At 41.1% G+C, this 25,256-nt stretch overlaps 1 protein-coding gene across 10 annotated transcripts in view; it reads left to right on the forward strand.

Annotated features, from left to right (window-relative positions):
* LOC132818134 (alpha-(1,6)-fucosyltransferase) overlaps window positions 1-25,256 on the forward strand; it is a 752,369-nt gene that overhangs the window by 321,754 nt on the left and 405,359 nt on the right. Inside the window, exon 1 of one of the 10 annotated variants that reach the window (XM_060828864.1) lies at window positions 5,838-5,897. The exons of the other annotated variants lie outside the window; for them this stretch is intronic. The gene's annotated coding sequence lies outside the window, so the exon portion shown is untranslated. Of the gene's footprint in view, window positions 1-5,837; window positions 5,898-25,256 lie in introns of those variants that run through there. 10 annotated transcript variants of the gene reach the window in all.

Here is a 25,256-nt window from a genome sequence, read left to right on the forward strand (position 1 = left end):
TGTAGTGCTGACTGATGGACACTTTCATTTTGAGACTTCAAGTGGTTTTGTCGGCTTCTGACAGCTCAGGAAGTTTATCCAGTCATCAGCTGAGCAATGCAGACAGGGCTTTCTGCTTTGATCCTGATTGATACTGAGTTGGCTGAGCCTGTAAAAAGCTACTGTAATGGCATCAGCATCCTTGAGATTGGGACAGGGATCTCAAAACGGGTGCTTACTTTTAATGGCTGTTCTTTGGTATCAACCATGGTTCAGTGTGGCTACTTGATCTGCTTTCACTTTGAAATTGCAGTTTTTAGTCCAGTACCGAAGATATGCACAAAATCTAAAAGGACGCTTACTGGTTGCACTGTCAGAGATGCCATGTTTTAGCCTGTATGTTAAACTGAGGCCTCAATTGCAGAAGCAAAGAAAATCCTGTTTCATTATTTTAAAGATAATTAGGGGTGTATTATGCATGTTGTACTGACCAATATTTATCCTCAACTAATGTCACTGAAAACAGGTGAAATAGTTATTGTCCTGTTGCAGTTTGTAAAACCTTGCTTTCAGCAAGTTGTCACATTTTCAGTATTTACTATACTTCAAAAAGATGTTAATTGGCTATAAGGCATTGTGGAATTCAAATGTGCATTGGGAGCAACATTGAGCTTGAGGCCTTAGTCTGTGTGGTTAAATAATCTCTTGATATCCTGGGTTGGAGGTTTGTGGGGGTCAGAGGTCATTGTTGAAGAGTGGCTAAGGGTGTGACCTTGCTTGACATGTTCCTTACAAAGAATCAATCATTTCAGAAGATGGGTGTCTCAAAAAGCCATTGGAGTTGAGGTGGTAGGTACTGGAGGCATGATGTCACATTTTCTGAAAGTCTTCAGAGGATGATCCTGCATCAAAGAACAGGTGGGTGACCTGAAAGTGCATGAATGTGTTAAGTTCAATGAGGAATGCTTCATCTGTCTTCAGCTGGAACAATGCGGCCTGATATTGTGAGAAGATGCTGTGGACTTCTGCATCCCATGTGATGAGGAATGCACCCCTTAGCTGGGAATATTGTACCAAAGTTTCAAAAGTGGAATTTTTGTATCCATCCCCCAGGAATGTTTCGGTGTAGTGTGAGTCGGGCACCTTCAACAGAGAACTGAGAATGTTGTCTCTAACCAAAGGACTGCTCCTTCCATAACCTGACAACATTTGGAACCTTAATGTAATAAGCAAAATGATGGGACTAAATCAAGAAGGTTCATGAAAGATTCTGTCTATCTTCCCCCCAACTCCTCCCACCTGTCTCCCCTTTCGCTCTCTCTCCCCCTTTTGCACGCTCTCTCCCCCTTTTGCACGCTCTCTCCCCCTTTTGCGCGCTCTCTCCCCCTTTCGCTCTCCTTCTCTTTCTCTCTTCCCCCACCCACCCATCGAGAATGTGAAGATGTCTATGAATTTTGCTGCACAGATGTGATCTCGGGTTAGAACTGTTCGCATCTCCTTTGTTCTCTTTGCCTGTACCAGGCACCCTTACTGTTTTTGTCCCTGTTCTTGCTAAGTGTTATTATGATTTTCTTTGGTATTTTACATAATAAAGCTGTTCTTTCTTTTACTCACAAAACCCTTGGCAACTGGCTCCTTCATTTTTATTTAGTGGACTGCATTTTATTTGAAATGTGATAACTGCATATTAAAAATAAACAAAAATATATGTTGCAATTAACTGTGATGGGGCTAAATAGTGGGGACTCAATTTCCTCCTCCTCATGTGATGGTAAAGCATCCTAGATAAAACCTTCAGAGGAACAAAAAAAAATTGTTAGAAACTGATCCAGCGGGTCCTGTTCCAGAGATATGCTTCCTCAGGGATTTGCGTGGGCTCTGACTGTTCCTAATCTGTGTAATTAATCGTGATTTGTGAAACCAAATGCAGTATCGTAAAGTTGGCACATTCCAGTGGTTCAGTTTGACAAGGCAGACAAAAATGAGAGAAGAATTGAAATGAAGTTGGTGAAGGGGCAAGATAAATATTGGATCAAGTTATATCCAGTACAATTGAAAATGTTGAACCAGGTTGTTGAGGAGCTTAAAGGAAACTGTCAATGGTTTTTGGTTTGATAAATGGCATGATTAATTGTTTCAGAGCAGCCAACAATAAGTACAACTTTGGGCTGAGTCAAGAGTGTCAACTGTGTGCATTAAACCCATCATATGGAAACTGTACAATACTCTAATCATAGCAACAACCCTGGAATCATTCAAGAGGCAGTTGAATGTTTCTGCAGCAGAATGTAAAACCTAGTAGGAGAGTTTATTACTCAAAGACGCAAACTAAAGATCATTATTTTAAGAAAAAATAATGGGAGGTGGGATGTACGATCTGAAATTGACTGCTAGAAAAGGGTGGTGTATGTCAGTTGAACAGTGATTTGCACAGTCAAATGGAATACTTCCTGAAGGAAACACTTGCAGAGTGACAGTAATAGGGCAGGAATTGCTTTTTGAGTGCTAGCATAGGAATAATGCAGTAAATAGTCTCCTCTGATTAGAGAGATACTTTACCGCCAAAAGCAGACTTTTTGAATTTGCTGATTTCAAATATATAGCAGCAGTGGAAACTGGCGTTGCAATTCCTCTGGAACGGGATGGACGTCTGATCCACTTCAGTGCTTCCGATTGGAAATGCTCAATCTTAATGAAGGAGCAGATTGGGAAGGACTAAGATTAAGCCAAGACTAAATGCCTCTCTGACCTTTGGATATCAAGAATTACTGAAGCTTCCTCAGGAGAGGAAGGATGGGCATAGGACATAAGATAATTGGAGGGACACAAAAAATGGCTGCTGATTTTGTATTCCTCTGTGTATCTGGTTGGAGTTCTAGTTTCAAAGTGTGGCGCTGGAAAAACACAGCAGGTCTGGCAGCAGCTGAGGAGAAGGAGGATTGATTTTTTGGGCATAAGCCCTTCATTACTCATGTCAAAGATATCAATCCTCCTGCTCCTGAAATGCTTCCTCACTTGCTGTGCTTTTTCAGTGCCACACTTTTTGACTCTGATCACCAGGATCTACAGTCCTCACTATCTCCTGGAGTTCTAGTATGCATAGCATTTAAGATATGTTTCCATTGTTATACCAAAGTTGCTTTCAATCCTCAGTACTGTACTGACACTGCATCTCATGCTTGTGTGTTTTGATTGCAAGTCTGTGTTCACGCTTCAATTAGTGACGAGGATACTTAAACCAATAGCAAAAATCAACACCTGCGATCTGTATTTAGATCTTCTTTCACAAGGATTGAACCTCTTCCTTTGCTGAGTCTCTCACTGTGATGGCACAATTCATGTCACAACATGCAAAAGTATTCGTTGCCAATCACATGGTGTGATTGTTCCATCTGTTCTGTCTATGCTCTCTTTCTCTCTCTCTCTCTCTCTCTCTCTCTCTCTCTCTCCCTCTCTCCCCGAGCGAGAGTCAGCATTGCTTATGGACTTTTCTGTACGTAAACCATGAATTATGACTAGCCTTCCTTCGAAGGAAGATTAATTAATCCTCCATCCAGTGAGTTAACCCAGTTGTGACCACAAGCCACTTGCAGTTAGATAGTATCTGGAAAAGAAGAATGTGCAGGGATATGGGGGGAAATAGGAGGAATGCCATAAGGTTATTTCAGAACAGTGGCTCTTCCCATGCTCTAACAGCTCTGAGAGTCTCTGACTTTTATATTGTGAAACATACGTTTATATTTGTTTGCTTTGTTCCAGGTTTTTCATGTTTTAATTTGTTTTTCTGAAACCTTTATTTGTCTCCTTTCCTTGCGCCCTCAATTGGTATTAACTCTGTCTTTGCCCCATAATTTTTTTTTAAACCTGGCATCCTATTCTGCTCATTTGCTCTTCCTTTGGAGTGTTCTTTTCCATTTCAGGTGATTTATGTTGGGTGTTATTTCATGTGGCTTGTCAAGTTGGAAGCCACGAATACCTGATTTTTTTTTTAATCCTGTAACATAAATTTAATCTATTAGTTTTGACAAAAGTGGCACTGTATTTTAGTGGATTATGATCAAACCTCAATAATGTTGGGTAATCAGAGTCATTTCCATTTATCTCATTAGCTTGCGAATGTGGAAGTGAGTTACCGCTACAATGTGCTTACCCTTTTGACCCACCTGTTTGTAAAATCACTGTCGCGTTCCAGGCAGCATGTTATTGCACGGTGTGCTAAATTGTACACTAACTAAGTGAATCAGTATCTCCTTGTTGATTCAAAGCTGCTGCTTATCAGCAATTGCCGCATTTAAAAAACAAAAATTATCACTAATATTTATCAGCATAGTGCACCCAAATTACTAAATATTTGACAGTACCACTGGGGATGCCTCAACATTGAGAGAGTTGACCTCATTCCAAACAGGTCAATAACAATTTATGTTGTGTTTTTAATCTCATTGACAAAGTGTATGGAGATTCTCCCCTTCACTGTATCAATGTACACTGCTTCACATTTATCTAAATTGCAATCCACCCTCCTTCACTTGGAATAGAAGGCTAATAGAGTGGTTACAGCACCGAAGGAGTCTATTTGGACCATCAAGGCATTCTAGCTCCCTGCAGAAGAAGTGGAACTCAGCTGACTCTCCCACCCTGCTGGAAGGAAGCCTGCAGTTTTGTTGTTCTCGAGCACTGACTAAGTTCTCTGTTGCAAGGTAGAGGTGAATCTACCTTCACCACTACTTCAGGCCATGTATCCTGGACCCTAATCACTGCATTTGATTTTTTTTGTTTCAGATTAGGCTTTGATTATTTTCAAATCATCTAAAATTATATTTTTTGTTTTGTTCCTCACTCTCTGATTGATGGGAAACATTTCCCTTTAGTTACTCTGAATTGATCCACATACTTTAGAATCCTCTCAACCTTGCCTTTTCTAAGTACACATTCACCCTTCTGTTCCTAATGTGGTGCTTTTGCAGATCAAACTGAAATTGGGTTCCATGGTACAAAACAACATCATTGAGAAAATTGAGCATCTTACTGATTTGGTGGGTGTTGCGGGTGTACATTGAAGTGGTTCATTCAGCACGCAGTCTTTAATGAAGGAAACTTAGGTTTGTCAAGGGTGAGTGTTCCTCATGATAGTTGTCATATGACAGCTGTATATTATTGCATTTCAATCCATTTTTTGATGGTGGGAGATCGAGCCCAATGTGAGAAGAACGAGCCCAGCACAATGGTGACATGGAGAGCAGACAGCTGAAGGCCTTCTGGACAGCAGGCCAAAGCAGAAGATGGGGCCTTTGTAGGTTGAGAAAGCCAAGCTTGGCAAAGCACTTTTAGACTGTTGAACTTTTTCTTTATTTTTCTACTTAATGCTAAGAAGGACTGTGATGTTTAACTTTTAATTTTATTTTGTTTATTTTGCTACAATATATCCAAAAGTTTGTACCTAGGTACCTTTGTACCAAAGATGGTACCTCGAATGGTGACATTGGACGATTTTCACTGTACTTTTACTTCGGTACTTGAGTACACATGATCATAAAATCTAATTCTAATTCTTTGTTTATGCAAAAGTAGTTAAAAAAATTGCATTATCATGTGCATTTTGAGTTACCCAATATATATGTAATTGTTCTCATGCATTAGCATTTCGTTGTCTCATCAACCACGGCCTAAGTATTGCACATACAGTCTTTAAATCATGCTAGTCTCTTCATGGTACGTGCATCTTGTTGTGTTTTGCTGTTCATTGAATAATCTTATTCTCCAAGGTGAGTGATTCTCCTTACTGTTTGTTGTTTCCATAGAACTCGTTGTTTCTCCAGTGCTATGCCTGTCTGGGTCTAATGGTTGATCTGTGGAAGAGGTGCATTCACTTCTTTCTGACCAGCTTCCTCCAGTTGAGGAACACCTTCTCGAGTTGGGTACGTGTACCTGAGGTTGCAATGGTATATCTGATCGTTCACTTGCACCATGTATGATCGAGGTGATAACTGTTTTGCACAGGTTCCAGGTTGCCACTTGGGCTGGCTTTTGTTGAGGATGTTGAAGGTTTGTACCCTGCCAAGGTATCCAGTGCTCAGCTCCAACAATTGTTTGTCTGTTTTGTCGATATGAAATTTGGCTTTCTGCCGTTCGACTTTGGTTTTGTTCCTTATGCTCGACTGTCTTTCTCAATCTGGGCACAACAACTTTCTATTGGTGTTGGTGCCCTGGAGGGAAATGCAACCAGTTTTCCTTGCTACATTAGGGTTACTCCTAGCCCTGCCTCACTGGGGGCATGCTGTAGGGTGACTTCTTCCCTAACATTGTAGTATTTCCGGACTGGCATTGCTGTCAATGCTTTATTCTAGTGAGCGCTGCTTCTATTTTCTACTCTAATACTACTGCATCTATTTGACTGTGAGTTGACCTAATGGTTCGCACTCCACCAACAAATTAGACAAGAATTTTGCCCTCTTGTTGACAAGTTCAACAATTGTTTTATTGCTTTTACAATCACTGGTCACTGTGTTGCTGCTATAGCTCTCAGGATCTGGGGAAAGGCATTTTATTGTCAGTATATGATTTATGTACTTGACTTCAGGCATCTTACATTGTGTTTTGTTCCTGCTCAGCTTCAGGTTCACCTAGCACACTCTGAGAAGTCGCAGTAGGTTTTAATCATGATCCACAGTGGCTTCTTCCATTGTGTTTATGCATCCATAAACTAGTAGGCAATCACTGGAGCTTCCACTCCAAGTGGATCACTAACCATCTCATGTCGTCTGCTTTGACATTCTTCCAGAGCAGTGGAAATACTAAACAGCACATGCAGCCATCTGTATCTCCCAAAATGTGTCCAGAATGTGGTTGGGGCATGCTACTGTAATACATCTTTATTCAGTCAATGGTTTAATGTCCATTATATTGTCTATCCCTCGTGAGGAGGTGGTGATGAGCTGCCTACTGCAAGCAGTCTTGTACGTGACTTCTTGTGGGAAAAAAGGGAGAAAATGTTACATGAGCATGATCAATGAACGTGGGAGCAGTTAAACCCGGACTTGAACCAGGAAAAAGCAGAAGAGTTTGTGATTTTCCCATGTGAAAATATACTGTGTCATTCTGTTCAGCCGAGATCATGTGACATTGTAATGAGCAATGATCAAGTCTTGTGAAGAGGTAGATGACACATCTGAACTGCATATTGTCAACCTCCCATCAAACAGGATAGCAACTTGGATGCTGCAAATATCAGAAAAATGGCACTCTCAACCGTACAACAAATAATACTTAGCCATCCATGATTACAGACAGCATGTCATAGAGTGAATTTATACAGCTAAGTTGCAATAACTGCGTAAGTACTTGATCTAGCTGTGTTGTACATCTTATCAAAGTACTCTCTTACCTGTGCAGGGACACTCTCTAGATATATCCTTGTACGTGTTATTGGAAAAGAATTCCTGTTCTTTAAAGGGAAAACTGGGGAATTTGCTATATTGCACAGATTCCAGACTAGACAATGTATCTTTTAAGATCGTTTTATGGCAACAAACATGTCATTCCAGTATAAAGATGCTCAGCTCACATTCAGCGATTGTGTGATGGAATCCATGTAGGTGTTCAATCATCATCGATACTCACAGGTGAGATGCTGGAAGACTGGAGGTTGGCTAACATGGTGCCACTCTTAAAGAAGGATAGTAAGGCCAAATCAGGGAACTACAGACCAGTGAGTCTGACGTCAGTGGTGGGCAAGTTGTCGGAGGGAATCCTGAGGGGCAGGATGTACATGTATTTGGAAAGGCAGAGAATGAGGAGGGATAGTCAACAAGGCTTTGTGCGTGGGAAATCACATCTCACAAACTTGATTGAGTTTTTTGAAGAAGTAACAAAGAGGATTGATGAGGGCAGAGCGGTAGATGTCATCTGTATGGACTTCAGTCAGGTGTTCGACAAGGTTCCCCCTGGAAGACTGATTAGTAAGGTTAGATCTCCAAAGAATACAGGGAGAACTAGCCATTTGGATACAGAACTGGTTCATAGGTAGAAGACAGAGGGTGGTGGTGGAGGGTCATTTTTTCAGACTGGAGGCCTGAAACCAGTGGAGTGCCATAAGGATCGGTGCTGGATTCTCTACTTTTTGTCATTTACATAAATGATTTGGCTGCGAGCATAAGAGGTATAGTTAGTAAGTTTCCAGATGACACCAAAATTGAAGGTGTAGTGGACAGTGAAGAAGGTTACCTCAGATTACAACGGGATCTTGATCAGATGGGCCAATGGGCTGAGAAGTGGCAGATGGAGTTTAATTCAGATAAATGCGAGGTGCTGCATTTTGGGAAAGCGAATCTTAGCAGGACTTATACACTTACTGGTAAGGACCTAGGGAGTGTTGCTGAACAAAGAGACCTTGGAGTGCCAGTTCATAGCTCCTTGAAAGTAGAGTCGCAAATAGATAGGAAGAAGGCGTTTGGTGTGCTTTCTTTTATTGGTCAGAGTATTGAGTACAGAAGTTGGGAGGTCATGTTGTGGCTGTACAGGACATTGGTTAGGCCACTTTTGGAATATTGCGTGCAATTCTGGTCTCCTTCCTATCAGAAAGATGTGAGACCTGAAAGGGTTCAGAAAAGATTTACAAGGATGTTGCCAAGGTTGAACGATTTGAGCTACGGGGATTTGAGCTGACCAGGCTGGGGCTGTTTTCCCTGGAGCGTGGGGGCTGAAGGGTGACCTTATAGAGGTTTACAAATTATGAGGGGCATGGAGAGGATAGATAGAAAAAGCCTTTTCCCTGGGGTCGGGGAGTCCAGAATTAGAGGGCATAGGTTTACAGTGAGAGGGGAAAGATATAAAAGGGACCTGAGGGGCAACCTTTGCACAGATGGTATTATGTGTATGGAATGAGCTGCCAGAGGCTGTGGTGGAGGTTGTTATAATTGCAACATTTAAGAGGCATTTGGATGGGTATATGAATAGGAAGGTTTGGAGGGATATGGGCCAGGTGCTGGCAGGTGGGACTAGATTGAGTTGGGATACCTGGTTGGCATGGACGAGTTGGACCAAATGGTCTGTTTCCATGCTGTACATCCCTATGTCTCTATGACTCTATAATTAGTTAAGTATGTATGATATAGAGTAACATCAATAAACATGAAACCTCAAATACATATTAAAACAAAATGCAGTGAATGCTAGAAAAATGCGATACTACAGAAATTGAGCTGGTTAGTTTATTAAATATTAAGACCTCCATGTCAACAAGAACCTGATCTCTGTTTAATATATTACATGAGCTAAATATTGGACAGCCCTCAGCCTGTGGTATACTGGTAATGGTATTGGCCTTACAAAATTATGCCACTGTGATACGTTGAAGTTCTTAATCCCAGCAACCATTCTCATAAGACATTTGTGCATCCTGTTCAATGCCTGCCTTCCATAATTCTACAAATTATTCCAGTTGAGGGCAAATTAATATATTTCTGAGCTTTCTTCATATTTTCCTCACTTTGATGTTCTGTCCCCTTTCTTTTAATCAAGCCAAGCATCCAGCGTGCCATGTTAGCCACTTTCTCAACCTTGTTTGTGAATTTGTACACCTTTATGTTTGGTTTCTCGCTTTCTGCAACCTCATCAGAATTGAATCTTTTGATATCTTTTAAATTTTTCACAACTGTATCCCTTTATACTACTTTGTTCGAAATTATATCTGCCATCTGTCTATCTGTTTCACTAATCCCTGTCCATCCTCTTGAAATCTACCTCTATCCTCCTCATACTTCACTGTACTCTGTATCATCTACAGATTTTGAAATTATGTCCATACACGCAAGTCTAAATGATTGACAAATTTCACAAGAAGAACTGGGCCTCGGACCAAGCACTGGGGAGTCCTGTTCTATGCCTTCCCCCAGTCTAGAGGGCAATCATTCACCACCACACTGTATATTTTGTCACTCAATAAATGACTCATGTTACCATTCTGTTCATTAAAGTTAGATTTCACCTTTCCTGGAAAGCCCCTCACATGGCACTTCATGAAGCATCATTTCTGAGTCCACACAATTCGCATTTGTCTCTTCACTGTCAACAACACGCCTTGCTTACCTCATAAAGATTTAATCCTAATTTGCCTTTGACAAATCAATGCTAGTTTGTTTCAAGAATCTTTTATTGTCCAAGTGATTTCTTTTTTTCAAGGACTTGTGTTTCTGAAAGCTTTGGCACTGAGGTTATAGGTGCTGGATTTATCCTTACAGCCTTGCCTGAAAAAAAGCATATAGTACTTGCATGTCTCTGGTACTTGTGTTCCAGCTCCATATCTAAGAATGGCAAGATTATTGTCAATGCCCTTTACTAATGTTCCTTAACATCAGATGCATCCCACTCACTCTGGTAATTGATCAGCTTTAATTGCACCCAGATTTTCGAAGAGCATTGTTTATAATAAGCAACAATTATCCGTGGAGAGAAAAACAGAGTTTACACACTATTTCTCTGAGTTCTCCTATCCTTTGGATAAAAAAATTATAGACCTGAAACATTAACTCTCCTTGTCTCTCCACAAATGCTTCCTTATCTGGTGACTATTTCAAACTTTTTTGTTGTTGTTATTTCATTTTCTTAACTACTTGCTAATTCTCTTAAACTTTGGTAGTATCTTTGTTCCTTGGTGAAAGCTGATTTTTAAAAAAAAATCATTTAGCACCTCAGCCTCCTTTTAGGCCCCTAATTGGATTCCCCAGCTCCTTTTTTTGAACCTTTTTCCTCCTTATGCACTTTAATGCTAATGCTAACGTATTCCATCTTGACTTCTTTCCTTCAGCTTATTTTCACATCCTCTCTGAACTTTCTTCATCCAGTCAGGTTCTCACTTGTGCTATCAGTCTTGCGTTTGCCAGAAACACCCCTTGTATTTCTGTTCTATTGATCCCCGATCTCTCTTACTACCTAGGGAGTGCATTCTGGCTTTGCTTTGCCTTTCTCATTTTGTAAATAATAATCGAAGTAATCTCTTTTTTAAAGGCAGTCCATTGTCCAGCTGTATTTACCTACGAGTCGTCCATTCCAATTTAGCCATTCTCAACCTTTTGAAATTAGCCGTCCTCAAACTGAAGTATTTTTAGTGTTGGTTTCTGATTGACTTTAATTGTTCTAAGTGTTGTGATACTATGATCACAGTAATCTAAATTGTCACCTGCTTGATCCATTCTGCCCTTAGAATGTGATCCAGCAATGTCTCCTTGTTGGATCAGAAGTTTGCTGGCGAGGAAAACTCTCCTGAAGTTAATTGAGAAATTCTTATCACGAATAAGACTAAGATAAGTCTCCACCTCTATCATCCCGAGATTGTTCATCTCTAACCTCTGAGTAATCTCACCCATAAACTCGCTCCTTATGTGACTTGCTTGGATGATGCCTGTCTTGAAGGATATCAGTCTACTCAATGCAGTTCCGAGGATCACATCAGACATTTTAGTTATATTGAATTTAGCATTTTCCCTGTTAGTTATTAATTGTGTGAACAACAAAGAGAATGAATCAGGAATGAAAGGTAACCATTCTTTCACAGAAATATTGCCTTTATTATTGTCAATCCTTTCAAGTCATGAATACATCAGAATTGATCCAATTTAAAATATCTCAAAATTAAACTTTATTAAGTGCATTCTGAGTGTGCAAATGAATGCTTTGTAAAATAAAAGATAAGAATTCAATTACCTCGAACAAAAAATCAATAGAAGGCACAGTCTATTCTTTCAAAATTCGTATTGGCTCACTCAAAAAGCTTTTGTGTCCCTTCCATGACCATCATAGCAATTCAATGGAACTTGCGTGGCAATTTCCTCCTGTTGCTAATATCATACTAACTTGTCTCCATTTGAATGTGTCTTTTTTGCTGCATCTTTTGAAGTAAAGCTGGTTCTAGTCTGCTTTGTTGCTTACTTTCTTGTGCAGATGCCAGGATGTATCGATTGTGAGCCAGGTGCCCCTAAGACATAAAATCCATTAAATTTCTTTGTAAGATAATTCTTAGTGACCTAATTAAGATCATAAGACAATAAGAAGTAGAGTTATAGAGTCATAAAGCACGAAAACAGACCCTTCAGTCCTATGTCCATGTCGACTATACTCCCAAACTAAATTATTCCCATCTGCCTGCACTTGGCCCATATTCTTCCAAACATTTCTTATTCATGTACTTATCCAAATGTCTTTTAAACGTTGTCACTGTACCCACACCCACCACTGCCTCTAGAAGTTCATTCCACACATAAACCACACTCTGTTTTAAAAAAAATGCTCCTCAGTCTGCTTTGACCTTGAAAGTATGCCTCTTAGTCTTGAAATCCCCCACCCTAGGGAAAAGACACCAGCCATTCACCTTATATATGCCCCTCATGATTTTATAAACCTCCTTTCAGGTCACCTCTCAGCCTCCTATGCTCCAATGAAAAAATGTCCCAGCCTTTCCTTATAACTCAAATCCTCATTCCTGGGCAACACCTGGGATGCAAGTCTCTTCTGAACCATCTCCAGGTTAATAGTATCCTTCCTATAGCAGGGAGACGAGAACTGCAGTAGGAACAGTTGAAGACTGCTCTGCCAGTCAATTTGATCATCGCCAAATTAATATTCCTCATGTCCACTTGGTTGCCTTTTTCCCAGAACACAAGATTTTCCGACTGGATAAGAATTTATCTACCTCAGCCTTATATACAAGCATTCTGTTTCCATAGTTCCATGTGGCAAGCAGTCCTAAAGGCACTCAACCCTCTGAATGAAAAAATATTCTCCCCCTCCCAGTTATGGTCTGATTATTTGTAGATTCTTGAGGCAAGTTTACTTCATCTGGATTCATCCGCAGACTTTCTATGGCAATTTATGTAAATGATTTATTATATCTATTTTTGTTTCTTACAAAGAGTGTTTGCTGTTAAATAATGCATCAAATCTTGAACCCTCAGTCTATGTCAAACCTAAACTTCAAGCCACCTGTCTCTCCATCTTGCCTGCTTATCTTTGTTGATCCTTATGTTTGTTATGCATGACTAATTTTAATTCTCCTTCTTTTGTATATTTTGGCATGGAGTTAGTTCCTAGTTATGCTTGTTGCTTAAATTCCCCAAAGCTCACTTGACAGCTCATAATTTGCTCTTGTTTATAATTTATGGCCTTTGGGTATTTTGATATCAAATTTAACTATGAACAGATCACTGGAACCCATCTGCTGGTTACTTAGTAGTTTTGCTGGACTATTTAAAATTCTAAAAAGAGGAATTTTCTGACTTATTCGAAGATTGATTATAAAGTTGTTTGTGCTTTAGATCATCATTTCCCATTGTTTGGTCTTGTCCTGTGGATGTTACTGCAGTGAGAAGAGGAAAAAAGGGTCAGACACACACAAAGCCCTTCTGGATGTGTTTTTCAGTATCTAGCAGCCACAATAGAAAGTGTCTATTGTATTCACTGCACCCAGTGTGGTTGACTCTACGTTGGAGAAACTAAACGCAGACTCGGTGACCACTATGCGTAGCACCTCCGGTCTGTGTGCAAGCGTGAGATCGATTCCCCCATAGCTGGTCACTATAACACTGTGTCCTGTTCACATGCTCACTTGTCTGTCCTCGGTCAGATCCAAAAAACTGCAGATGCTGGAATCCAAAGTAGACAGACAGGATGCTGCAAGAACACAGCAGGCCAGGTAGAATCAGAAGGTGGTGAAGTTGACATTTCGGTTGTAACCCTTCTTCAGGACTGAGGGCGAGTGTAGGTGGAGCTGCAGATAAAAGGGGAGGTAGGGGCAGGATGGTGAAGTGGGGATGGGTAAAGACAGGCAGAGGGTATGACCTGGTTGGTCAATGAGAGGAGTGATAGCTGTCCTTGGAATGCTACAATGATCTAGCGAATCACAGTATAAACTGAATGAACAACACCTCATCTTCAGATTTAACTTAATATAGAATTCAACCACGTCAGACTGTGAACCCGCAATCGTTCTTTCCAGTTCTTTTAGCTTTACTTGTTGAAATCTCTATCACCATCTCCACCCCCCCGTGGAAACTGTCTGTTCTTTGCTACTTTGGCAGTTCGACACACCGCTGTTCTGTCATTCTCACATTCCGATCACTGTATTATTGGCAGCTTTTCTCCTCCAACACTCCTCCACTCCCACTGTCGCATGAATGCTGCCCCCCGCGCCCCCCCCACTTCACATCAGCTCTGATGAAGAGTCATCTAGACTTGAGACGGGAGGTTGCGCTTTCTCCCCGGATGCTGTCTGACCCGCTGTGATTTCCAACATGTTTTTCTTTTCCAGCAACCACTGGGCTCACCGTCTCTGCTCATGATCTCCAGGATTGCATCTTTAAGTGGGACATGAAATGGATGTAGGTCTTCTGCCCGCATAATTCTGCTGCGAGAGAGAAACATGCATTTGTGAGAGTAGAGTGAGATATTTGTGAATGCTGTGACTTAAAGGCTTCTGCTCAAACCAGGTGCTCGCAGGCAAGGATACAGCAATAGACCTGCCCTTTAGAATGCAGCATGGTGTGGGGTGCTGGAGAGGGAACACAAAACAGGACAGTGTTCTGGAAGGAGGAGGATGAGGCCATATAGATCCACAAGAAATGGAGTATGCACTGTCTGCGCTTGAATGTGAAATCTGATGCTAGCCACAACAGCAAATGCAAAGCAGGTAAAGTACAAAAAGGCCAGCGTCGGTGAAGGAGACCGTGGCATTGAAATTTTACACGTGTATCCTTCAGGTTGGAGCATCTTGCAGTTTGCTGTCCATTATTTTGTGCAGGAGATCATTGACACTCTGTATTCAAAGGTTTGACTGTGTTTAATTGTATCTTAATGGAGCAAGTACAGATGGATTAAGGGCACAGATTCTCATAGATTCTCATAGATTCTGATTTCCTCATTGTATGGGACACCATTGATTACCTGCTTGTTACTTTGTAGGCATGAGCTGATAATTCCATACTGGAAGTGAAATGGTTGTGTGCCCAGCTGGTGTGTGATCCTTGCCAGTGGATAATAAAGGTCAATTCAATGTCTGCTAGACCAGTTATGCTATTGGTACTCTGCATTAGTCCATTGAGTCGACTGCATTTCTGTCACCATGACACATCAGACGTTTTGTCAAGGTAGCGGGGCTATGTGCTGACCCGATCATTCATGACTCTGGAACACAATCCATGCACTAATGGGCAAGTGCATAGATTGAAAGCTGTGCTCCCACATGAAATGTGACAGAGCAGGACATTGATGGATTGCCAATGGAGCCAGAAATGTACCAACATAGCTCTGAAGTTTTGGGTGTAATGGATGTGAATATTCACGCTGGTCTGTCATATACTGCACCATGCTCATGAAGAAGTAGATTACATGGTACAGTAATCCTGCAGTGTGAGCAAGAAGAGGGTGAGAAGAGGTAATACTGGTTACCCTTTGTTGTCATCTTAGTTCTCTGAAGCAGTGTCACTGTTCTGTCTCGCCCTCTGACCTGTGCCATGCGTATCCCTTGCTTGGCAGAAGCTCATTCATGCTTGATATCTCACTGTGTATTAATCCCATCTCAAATCTGTCCTTGAGCGTACCCAATGTTCTAACATCTGAGCTGAAGTAAAGATCAGACCTCAAATAAAATTGATGAACAAAATGTCATGACCATGTTTAGAGCAGCTAGGAATATCCACTGTACAATGGTAGTTCAATTAGATCCTTGGGAAGCTCTGCTATACAGTATCACAATGGAACATACCTAAATGCTCGAAATGGATCGTGTGTTCAGTCATTAGTTCACAGCAGATAATGTGATAGAAAATCAAGATTACATTGAGAATGGTCAAGATGGTAATTTAATGCCCAGTTACTCTGGGATCACTGCAACGTTTTGACTCCTGAATACCATCGCTATTTCCTGCTATATTCATTCTCCAGTTCACTTAACAGGTATGATGTGTTTTCAAAAAGTGGAACAATGCATCTTTCATGGGGGCGTAGATGAACATCATCAAAGAAGCAATGTTACTGTGTGGCATCCATTGTAAAACTGACACTTGAGGGTTAATGAGGGAAAATCGTGCAATTATTATTTGAGAATCTTGCAGTAGATTCCGAATAAACCTTGGTATACTTTCAATCCTGTGAACATCCAGTTAAAAAAAAACTCAGAAAATATATTGAGCTGAGAAATGAATGATTTTAAAGAAATATATTAACCTCAGTTCTGGATGCAGCTTTGCACACTTCCAGATAACAGGCAAGTAGGAATTTAATTTTCTTTATCGTTTTCAGCTGGTCACCTTTCGTATGTTAGTTTAATCACTAGAAAGGGACGAGAGGCAAGTTGACTATCTTCAGTGTTCTTCTGAAGCACACTATGAATTTAGGTCAGACAACAAAAATATCAGCCAAGTCTTTTTCAAGGAATGTATGGCCTGCTTAAGTTTGGCATCTTCTGGAAGCTAGCAACAGATCTTTATTCACTGTTATTTGTGTTATGAAGATGTTGGTGAACTATACCTTAAAGAAAGTTAAAGGCTAACAGTGACATCACCAAGTGTTCTGAATAAGACACAACGTAACATTTCCTCCAGCTACTGGAGTCGCTCATTGCCTGGAAACAACAAAAACAGATTTGAATTAGGCCAATCAGCTTAAATTATTCCCCAAAAAAGTACCAATTTCCAATCAAGTTTGAATTGAGCATATGGACAATCTTAAAAGCCAATGACACCCCAGAGCATCAGATTATATACGTCCGTGTGGAAATTGAACAGTTGAGAGGAGAACTGCCAAGCCTCAGCATGTATACAGACTGCCTGAAAAATAGCTCTCTTAAAAGTACCTTTTCAATCAGTAATCTGTGAAGCATAATCCCTAAAAAGAAGAAAAGAAGACAAAGGAAGATCAAAAAGAAGAACTGAAAGCTGCCTGGTTTTGAGATAAGAAACCTCGTTTTAAAAGTCTTAAATGAGAATTTTATCGTACCAGTATTAGAGAAAGGAAGGTAACAGACAGGTAAGAGGAAGGAATTGTAAATAGTTGTTAGTCAATTATTCTCTGTTATACGTTAAGAAATAAAGTTGTTAATTTTTACTTTAAATAGTCCTTGGCCACTCGAATTTTTGCAGACTACTGCATGGGATAAATCTTTCCTGTGTTGCTGGTTTTAAATTAAGCAGAAGGGTTTACCCCATGTTGTAACACTTGGATAAATGTTTTGTGAGAAGTTGAGACTAAATTTGCACAGTAGAGAACAAGCAGAATAACTCTCACAGGTAAATAAGGGTAAGTTTATTTATTCACCTAACAAAATGTTATAGTTTCCAATTCTGCGACAATAGCCAGTCAAATAATGTTTAGTTAATGATCAGAACAAGTGTGGAGTGTCTGGAAGAATGTTGATGCAAATATCACCATAGAGAAGATGAAAGAGATGAGAAGGACATTTGGCTTATTGGAAAATATCTCACTGTTCATCAGTAGCTCAAGCAATGCGTTTTACTAAGTTTTGTTTTAGCTTAGATTAGATTCCGTACAGTATGGAAACAGGCCCTTCAGCCCAACAAGTCCATACTGACACTCTGAAGAGTAACCCACCCTGACCCATTCTCCTACCCGATATTTACCTCTGACTAATGCACCTAACACTATGGGCAGTTTCTCATGGCCAATTCACCTGACCTGCACATCTTTGGATTATGGGATGAAACTGGAGCACCTGGAGAAAACCCACGCAGACACTGGGAGAATGTGCAAACTCTAGACAGACAGTTGCCGGAAACACGAATCGAACCCAGGTCCCTGGCACTGTGAGGCAGCGGTGCTAACCACTGAGTCACCGTGCCACCTCACCTTTTTAAAGGTGGAAAGACAGTTCCAAACTCAAGTGGGGGAGATTGGGGCGAAATCATGAGGCAATCTCATTTTCAAAAGCCAGTATCGAGGAAGCACAAAGATTGAGAAGGAAAGAGGCTTCAGAAAGTAATATAATATACTACAGGGTACAAAGAGAAAGCTGTGGGGAACAGAGATACCAAAATTGTACTCTCATTTTGGGGTCTGTTTAATAAAAATAAGTTATTTAGACCAAAAAACAATAAGACATCAGAGCAGAAGTATGCCATTGCATCTCCTGTGCCATTCTAAGAGATCGTGGATGATCTGAAAGTCTTCAACTCCACTTTGTTGCTTTCTTCCCCTGTATCTTTCATTTTCTTACTGTCTATTCTGTCTGTCTCAGCCTTGAGTATGCTTAATACCCAGCCTCTCTAGCCCCTTTGGCAAAGAAATCCACAGATTCATCACCCTTTGAGAGAAGAAATTTCTCTTCAGTTCTGTCCTGACTGGGTGATCACTTATTTTGAGATCACGCCATCTTGACCAAGACTGTCCAACAAGGGGAAGCGACGTTTCAACATCACGTCCTGTTAAGTGCTCTAAGAATCTTGCATGTTTCAATAAGGTCATTGTAATAAACTCAAGTGACTACACGACCAACTTACTCAACCTCTCCTCATAGGAAAGTCTCTCCATACCTGGGATTAACCTGATGAGCACTCTCTGCACATCCTTCAATGCCAGTGCATCCCCCTTCAGATATGGGGATCCAAATCATTCACACGAGGATTAAACTAACTTTGTCTTCTAAAGTTTCAGCAAGACTGCCTTTTTCCCCCATTTTCTTCGTAACTAATTAATTTTCCCTGTTACCTGCTGAACTTTCTGATTCATGTCATTATATTCCAAAGAGGTAAATGGACAATGACAGTTATTCAAAAAAAGCTGCTCCGAATTAATAAAATTACTTTGAAATATTGTTCCTTGAATTCTCCCTTTGTCTTCATTTGATGTAAGGGAAGCTTAACCAATGGCATGATATTCATTCTTAGAGGTAGTTCTAAGATTCTCACTTTTAAGACTGACTCAAAGACCAGGCATTTGCTACAGCAACAATATGTGATGGATGGCAGTTATAGGAAGGGGGGAATGTCTCGGACACAGTCACAGGGCTGGGTTAACTCCAGGAAAGGTAAGAGAGGTAGGCAGCTAGTGTAGGAGCCTTCTGTGCCTATCCCCATTTCAAATAAGTATGCTGTTTTGGAAAATGTAGGGGGTGATGGATTGTCAGGGGAATGTAGCACAAACAGCCAGGTTTCTGGTATTGAGACTGGCTATAGTACAATGAGGGGTACGTCAGGTTCCAAGAGATCAATAGTGTTAGGGGACTCTCTAGTCCGAGGTACAGACAGACGTTTCAGTGGCCAGCAGTGAAAAAGCAGAATGGTGTGTTGCTTCCCTGGTGCCAGGATCAAGGATGTCTCAGAGAGGGTGCAGAATGTTCTCAAGAGGGAAGAAGGGCCAGCAAGAGGTCATTGTCCACATTGGAACCAACGACATTGGAAGGGAAAAGGTTGAGATTCTGAAGGGAGATCACAGAGAGTTAGGCAAGAATTTAAAAAGTAGGTCCTCGAGAGTAGTACTATCTGGATTACTCCTAGTGCTACAAGCTAGTGAGGGAAGGGATAGGAAGATAGAGCAGATGGATGTGGGGCTGAGGAGCTGGTGTAGGGGAGAAGGATTCACATTTTTCAATCATTGGAATCTCTTTTGGGGTAGAAGTGACCTGTACAAGAAGGAAGGATTGCACCTAAATTGAAGGGGACTAATATACTGGCAGGGAAATTTGCCAGAACTGCTTGGGAGGATTTAAACTAGTAAGGTGGGGAGGGGGTGGGGGGGTGGGGTGGGTGGGGGTGGGACGGGGTGGGACGGGGGGGGGGGGGTGGGACCCAGGGAGATAGTAAGGAAAGAGCTCAATCTGAGACTGGTACAGTTGAGAACAGAGGTGAGTCAATCAGTCAGGGACAAGGTAGACTAATAAATTAAACTGCATTTAGAAGGAAATTGAGAAACAAACTTATCAGGAGACCTCAGCTATCTGTAAGAATAAGAGGATGGTTATGGTAGGGGATTTTAACTTTCCAACCATAGACTGGGACTGCCATAGTGTTAAGGGTTTGGATGGAGAGGAATTTAAGTGTGTGCAAGTCAATTTTCAGATTCAGTATGTGGATGTATCTACTAGAGAAGGTGCAAAACTTGACCCACTCTTGAGAAAAAAGGCAGGGCAGGTGACTGAGGTGTCAGTGGAGGAGCACTTTGGGGCTAGCGACCATAATTCTATTAGATTTAAAATGGTGATGGAAGAGGATAAACCAGATCTGAAAGCTGAAGTTCTAAATTGGAGAAAGACCAATTTTGACGGTATTAGGCAAGAACTTTCGAAAGTTGATCGGGGGCAGGTGTTCGCAGGCAAAGGGACGGCTGGAAAATGGGAAGCCTTCAGTAATGAGACAACAAGAATCCAGAGAAAGTATATTCCTGTCAGGGTGAAAGGAAAGGCTGGTAGGTATAGGGAATGCTGGATGACTAAAGAAATTGAGGGTTTGGTTAAGAAAAAGAAGGAAGCATATGTAAGGTATAGCCAGGATAGATCGAGTGAATCCTTAGAAGAGTATAAAGGCAATAGGCAAATAATTAAGAGGGAAATCAGGAGGACAAAAAGGGGACATGAGATAGCTTTGGCAAATAGAATTAAACAGAATCAAAAGGGTTTTTACAAATACATTTAGGACAAAAGGGTAACAAGGGATAGAATAGGGCCCCTCAAAGATCAGCATTTGTGTGGAGCCACAGAAAATGGGGGAGTTACTAAACAAATATTTTGCATCAGGAATTACTGTGGAAAAGCATATGAAAGATATAGAAAGTAGCGAAATAAATGGTGACACCTTGCAAGAAGTCCATATTACAGAGGAGGAAGTGCTGGATGTCTTGAAACGCATAAAGCTGGATAAATCCCCAGAATCTGATGAGGTGTACCCGAGAACTCTGTGGGAAGCTAGAGAAGTGATTGCTGGGCCCCTTGCTGAGATATTTGTAGCATCGATAGTCACAGGTGAGGTGCCGGAAGACTGGAGGTTGGCAAACGTGGTACCACTGTTTAAGAAGGGTGGTAAGGACAAGCCAGGGAACTACAGACCAGTGAGCCTGACCTCGTGGTGGGCAAGTTGTTGGAGGGAATCCTGAGGGGCAGGATGCACATGTATTTGGAAAGGCAAAGACCGATTAGGGATAGTCAACATGGCTTTTGCGTGGGAAATCATGTCTCTCAAACTTGATTGAGTTTTTTGATGAAGTAACAAAAGAAGATTGATGAGGGCAGAGCAGTAGATGTGATCTATATGGACTACAGTAAGGCGTTTGACAAGGTTCCCCATGGGAGACTGGTTAGCAAGGTTAGATCTCATGGGATACAGGGAGAACTAGCCATTTGGGTACAGAACTGGCTCAAAGGTAGAAGGCAGGGGCTGGTGGTGGAGGGTTGTTTTTCGGACTGGAGGGCTGTGACCAGTGGAGTGCCAAAAGGATCGGTGCTGGGTCCTCTACTTTTTTGTCATTTACATAAATGATTTGAATGTGAGCATAAGAGGTACAGTTAGTAAGTTTGCAGATGACACCAAAATTGGAGGTGTAGTGGACAGTGAGAAAGGTCACTTCCGATTACAACAGGATCTGGACCAGATGGGCCAATGGGCTGAGGAGTGGCGGAATGAGTTTAATTCAGATAAATGCGCGGTGCTGCGTTTTTGGGAAAGCAAATCTTAGCAGGACTTATACACTTAATGGTAAGGTCCTAGGGAGTGTTGCTGAACCAGGAGACCTTGGAGTGCAGGTTCATAGCTCCTTGAAAGTGGAGTCACAGGTATATAGGATAGTGAAGAAGGCATTTGGTATGCTTTCCTTTATTGGTCAGTGTATTGAGTACAGGAGTTGGGAGGTCATGTTGCAGCTGTACAGGACATTGATTAGGTCACTGTTGGAATATTGCGTGCAATTCTGGTCTCCTTCCTATCGGAAAGATGTTGTGTAACTTGAAAGGGTTCAGAAAAGATTTACAAGGATGTTGCCAGGATTGGAGGATTTGAGCTATAGGGAGAGGCTGAACAGGCTGGGGCTGTTTTCCCTGGAGCTTCGGAGGCTGAGCGGTGACCTTTTAGAGACTTACACAATTATGAGGGGGAAGGAAAGCGTAAATAGGCAAAGTCTTTTGACTGGTGTCGGGGAGTCCAGACCTAGAGGGCATAGGTTTTGGGTGAGAGGTGAAAGATATAAAAGAGACCTAAGCGGCAATGTTTTCACACAGAGGGTGGTACATGTATGGAATGAGCTGCCAGAGGAAATGTGGAGGCTGGTACAATTGCAACATTTTAAGAGGCATTTGGATGGATATATGAATGGGAGGGGTTTGGAGGGATATGGGCCGGGTGCCCGCAGGTGGGACTAGATTGGGTTGGGATATCTGGTCAGCATGGACGGGTTGGACCGAAGGGTCTGTTTCCATGCTGTACATCTCTATGACTCTGACTCTAACTTGGGTTGCAGAAGTACAAAACATCAGCAATTGATAGCCTTAAACCATTTTAATGCCCGTGTGAATCTATAATCTGCCGGCTAGGCATACTCAAAGGCGTATCTGCTTTATATATTTTGCATGAAGGAAGCAATTTCTTTACATCCCAGAAAAGAAAATGTCTCATTAATTCTGGGTCTCTTATAACAGGCGGTCTTACTTCAGAAATGTTTCCAGCTGACAGTTACTGGCATCTTGCTACAAAGCTTCAACCACTTCAATTATGAATTCCCTTTTATGAGAAGTTGAGAGAAAGTTTTAATTAACTTCATTAATCTCCACATGTACGGTATGATTTTTCTTTGCATCAAATCGTGGAACCACCTGACTTTTGGAAGAGACACAACCATTTTATGAGTTCAGCTCAGAATTAATTATCTGAATGTTAGCAGTACCTGTTCGTATTAGTGTGTTACCTGCTACTTTTCATAAGAAAGCTGATCTAATAGTTTGCTACTGCTGCTGCCTGTATCCTTGTTGGCATCAGGACCTGCTGACTGACAATGGCTGCTTGGCTGACAATGTTTTAAAATTCTTCTGTTTGTATTCAAATCCCTTTACAGCCTTTTTTCTCTAACCTCCTATAGCTCTCCACCATCCAAATCTTTAGACTCCTCTAATTCCTGGCAGGTTTACATCCCTGATTTCTCAGACTCAAGCATTGACAGTTTATCATCAGCTGCTGGGGCCCTAAGCTATGGAATTCCATTCCTGAACCTCTCTGCTTGTCTCTTGTTCTATGAGATGTTCTTCTGCGACTCCGATTATGGTCAGCAGTTCAAGATATTTGTGGCTTGTTGCCATTGTTTTATCATGTCCCTGCCAATTGACATGAAAGCTTTGCTACATAAAAACTGTTATATTAATGCAACTTGCTGTTTGGATGCTTGGCTGTAAATTGAAGGAGATTTGAAAATGGGAGGTTAAAAGCTGTTTTTCTGCAAGTTTACAATTGGTTCAGGTTTTGGAATGCATATGAAGTACAAGGGTTTTAGAAAGTAAATTGAGATCGGTTCTCTTGGGATGTTATAGATTTCAAGTTGACAAGCTTGGTGATAGGAGACTGGAACATAATCAATCTCTGGGTCAGGGTCAGAAATGTAATACTGTCTCTTGCCAATGCGTAGACATTGATGGTGCTATTAATCACAAGCAATTCAATCTGTCTCATTGCTGGGACTTGAAGAACTACGATTATCATTGGTTATTGAAACTTGTCCCAGCAAAGATTGCAAGCTAATCCTTTAATGTGCAGGATCTCCCAAGCCAGGGAAAGGAACAGCACAACAGGAGTATGTGTGGAAGCTGCAGAGCTTGTTCAGATCTAGCAGTTCCTCAACACAATTTACATGTTCCAAGGTCTTGGTTGTTAATAAGTTATATCCAAAGTGTCTCAGATTTGTTAAATGTGGTTCTTTCCCACGAGGGATGGAATGCATATTTCACTTTGGACAAAGGTAATTTCTACTTGTGTATGTATTTTAATTGTTTAATTTTGAGAGATTTATCTGCAGTGTTGGATTTCTGGACACTTCAGGCAACTTGATTCACCAAACAGGACATAAAGCTGTTGAAACAATTGTTAAACGTTTTTGCACATGTACTGTACCAAAGACATCAATGATTTAGGCTCAATTATTAAATATTTCTTTGTTCATATCTCCTTCAAGCAACCCACTGGAAACTGGGAGCAATTGTGAACTGTTTGTTGTGAGATCTATAATTCTGGGGAGAAGCTGTTTATTTCCATAGTTGACAGTATATATTGCTGACTCAATAACATTGTGTTCAGCTAATTGCATTTGTTTTGTCACTTTATACAGTAAAAGTTAGAAATATCGATAAGTGAACCTTTCAACTAATGTTTGAATTTTTACTTAGAAGTTGTATAATACCCTTCACTGATGGTGATGATGATTAATGGTGGGGGACTATCCTCAATCCCTCTTAAAACACCTTTTTCGTGAAGAATTCAAGATGTGGCCAAACTCAATGAATTAAATTCCAGAAGCACTGTTTACTAGGGTCTTAAATTACGATGTCAATGTAAGTTGTACATGCAGTGGTCTTAGCAGCAAGCAATCGTCTTTATTCTGAAAAAAAAACTGGATTTGATAAGTTTGACTTTTAAAACAAGAACATATGTCTTCTGAATTGAGAAGCTGCATTTATAATGAGGTTTGTTTTATCTTTTGTAAATAAAATTTACTTGAGATTACAAAATGTATATTTCGAGTTAGCAATGTTCTCCTCGCACTCCAAACCAGCTGTTGTTTTCATCATTATTCTGTGAGTAATTTCATAGAATTCCTACAGTGGGGAAACAGGCCCTTTGGCCCAACAAGTCCATACTGACTCTCCAAACAGTATCCCAACCAGACCCATTCCTCTACCCCTATTACTTTACATTTCCCTTGTCCACTGTGAGCAATTGTAGCATGGCCAGTTCACCTGACCTGCACACCTTGGGCCTGAGGAAGTAAACCAGAGCATCCGGAGGAAACTCACCCAGACATTGGGAGAATGTGCAAACTCCACACAGTCACCCAAGGCTGGACTTGAACCTGGGTCCCTGGCGCTATGAGGCAGCAGTGCTAACCACTGAGCTACTGTGTTGCCCTCCAGAGAATCTTGTGAAAGTGACTGAGGTCTCTGTTACAGAGTCAGTGAAAACCTGGCGTGACTCTCTCCTCAGGAAGGCCCTCATCTTTTAATCAGGCATTTTGGCAGACTGATGATGGGCCTACTCTCAGATCAGACTTCCTGGGAACACCAGTTCCGTGTCAAGAACAGCTCGATAATCAGA

This window comes from Hemiscyllium ocellatum, chromosome 8 (assembly GCF_020745735.1).
Source record: "Hemiscyllium ocellatum isolate sHemOce1 chromosome 8, sHemOce1.pat.X.cur, whole genome shotgun sequence".
NCBI lineage: Eukaryota > Metazoa > Chordata > Chondrichthyes > Orectolobiformes > Hemiscylliidae > Hemiscyllium > Hemiscyllium ocellatum.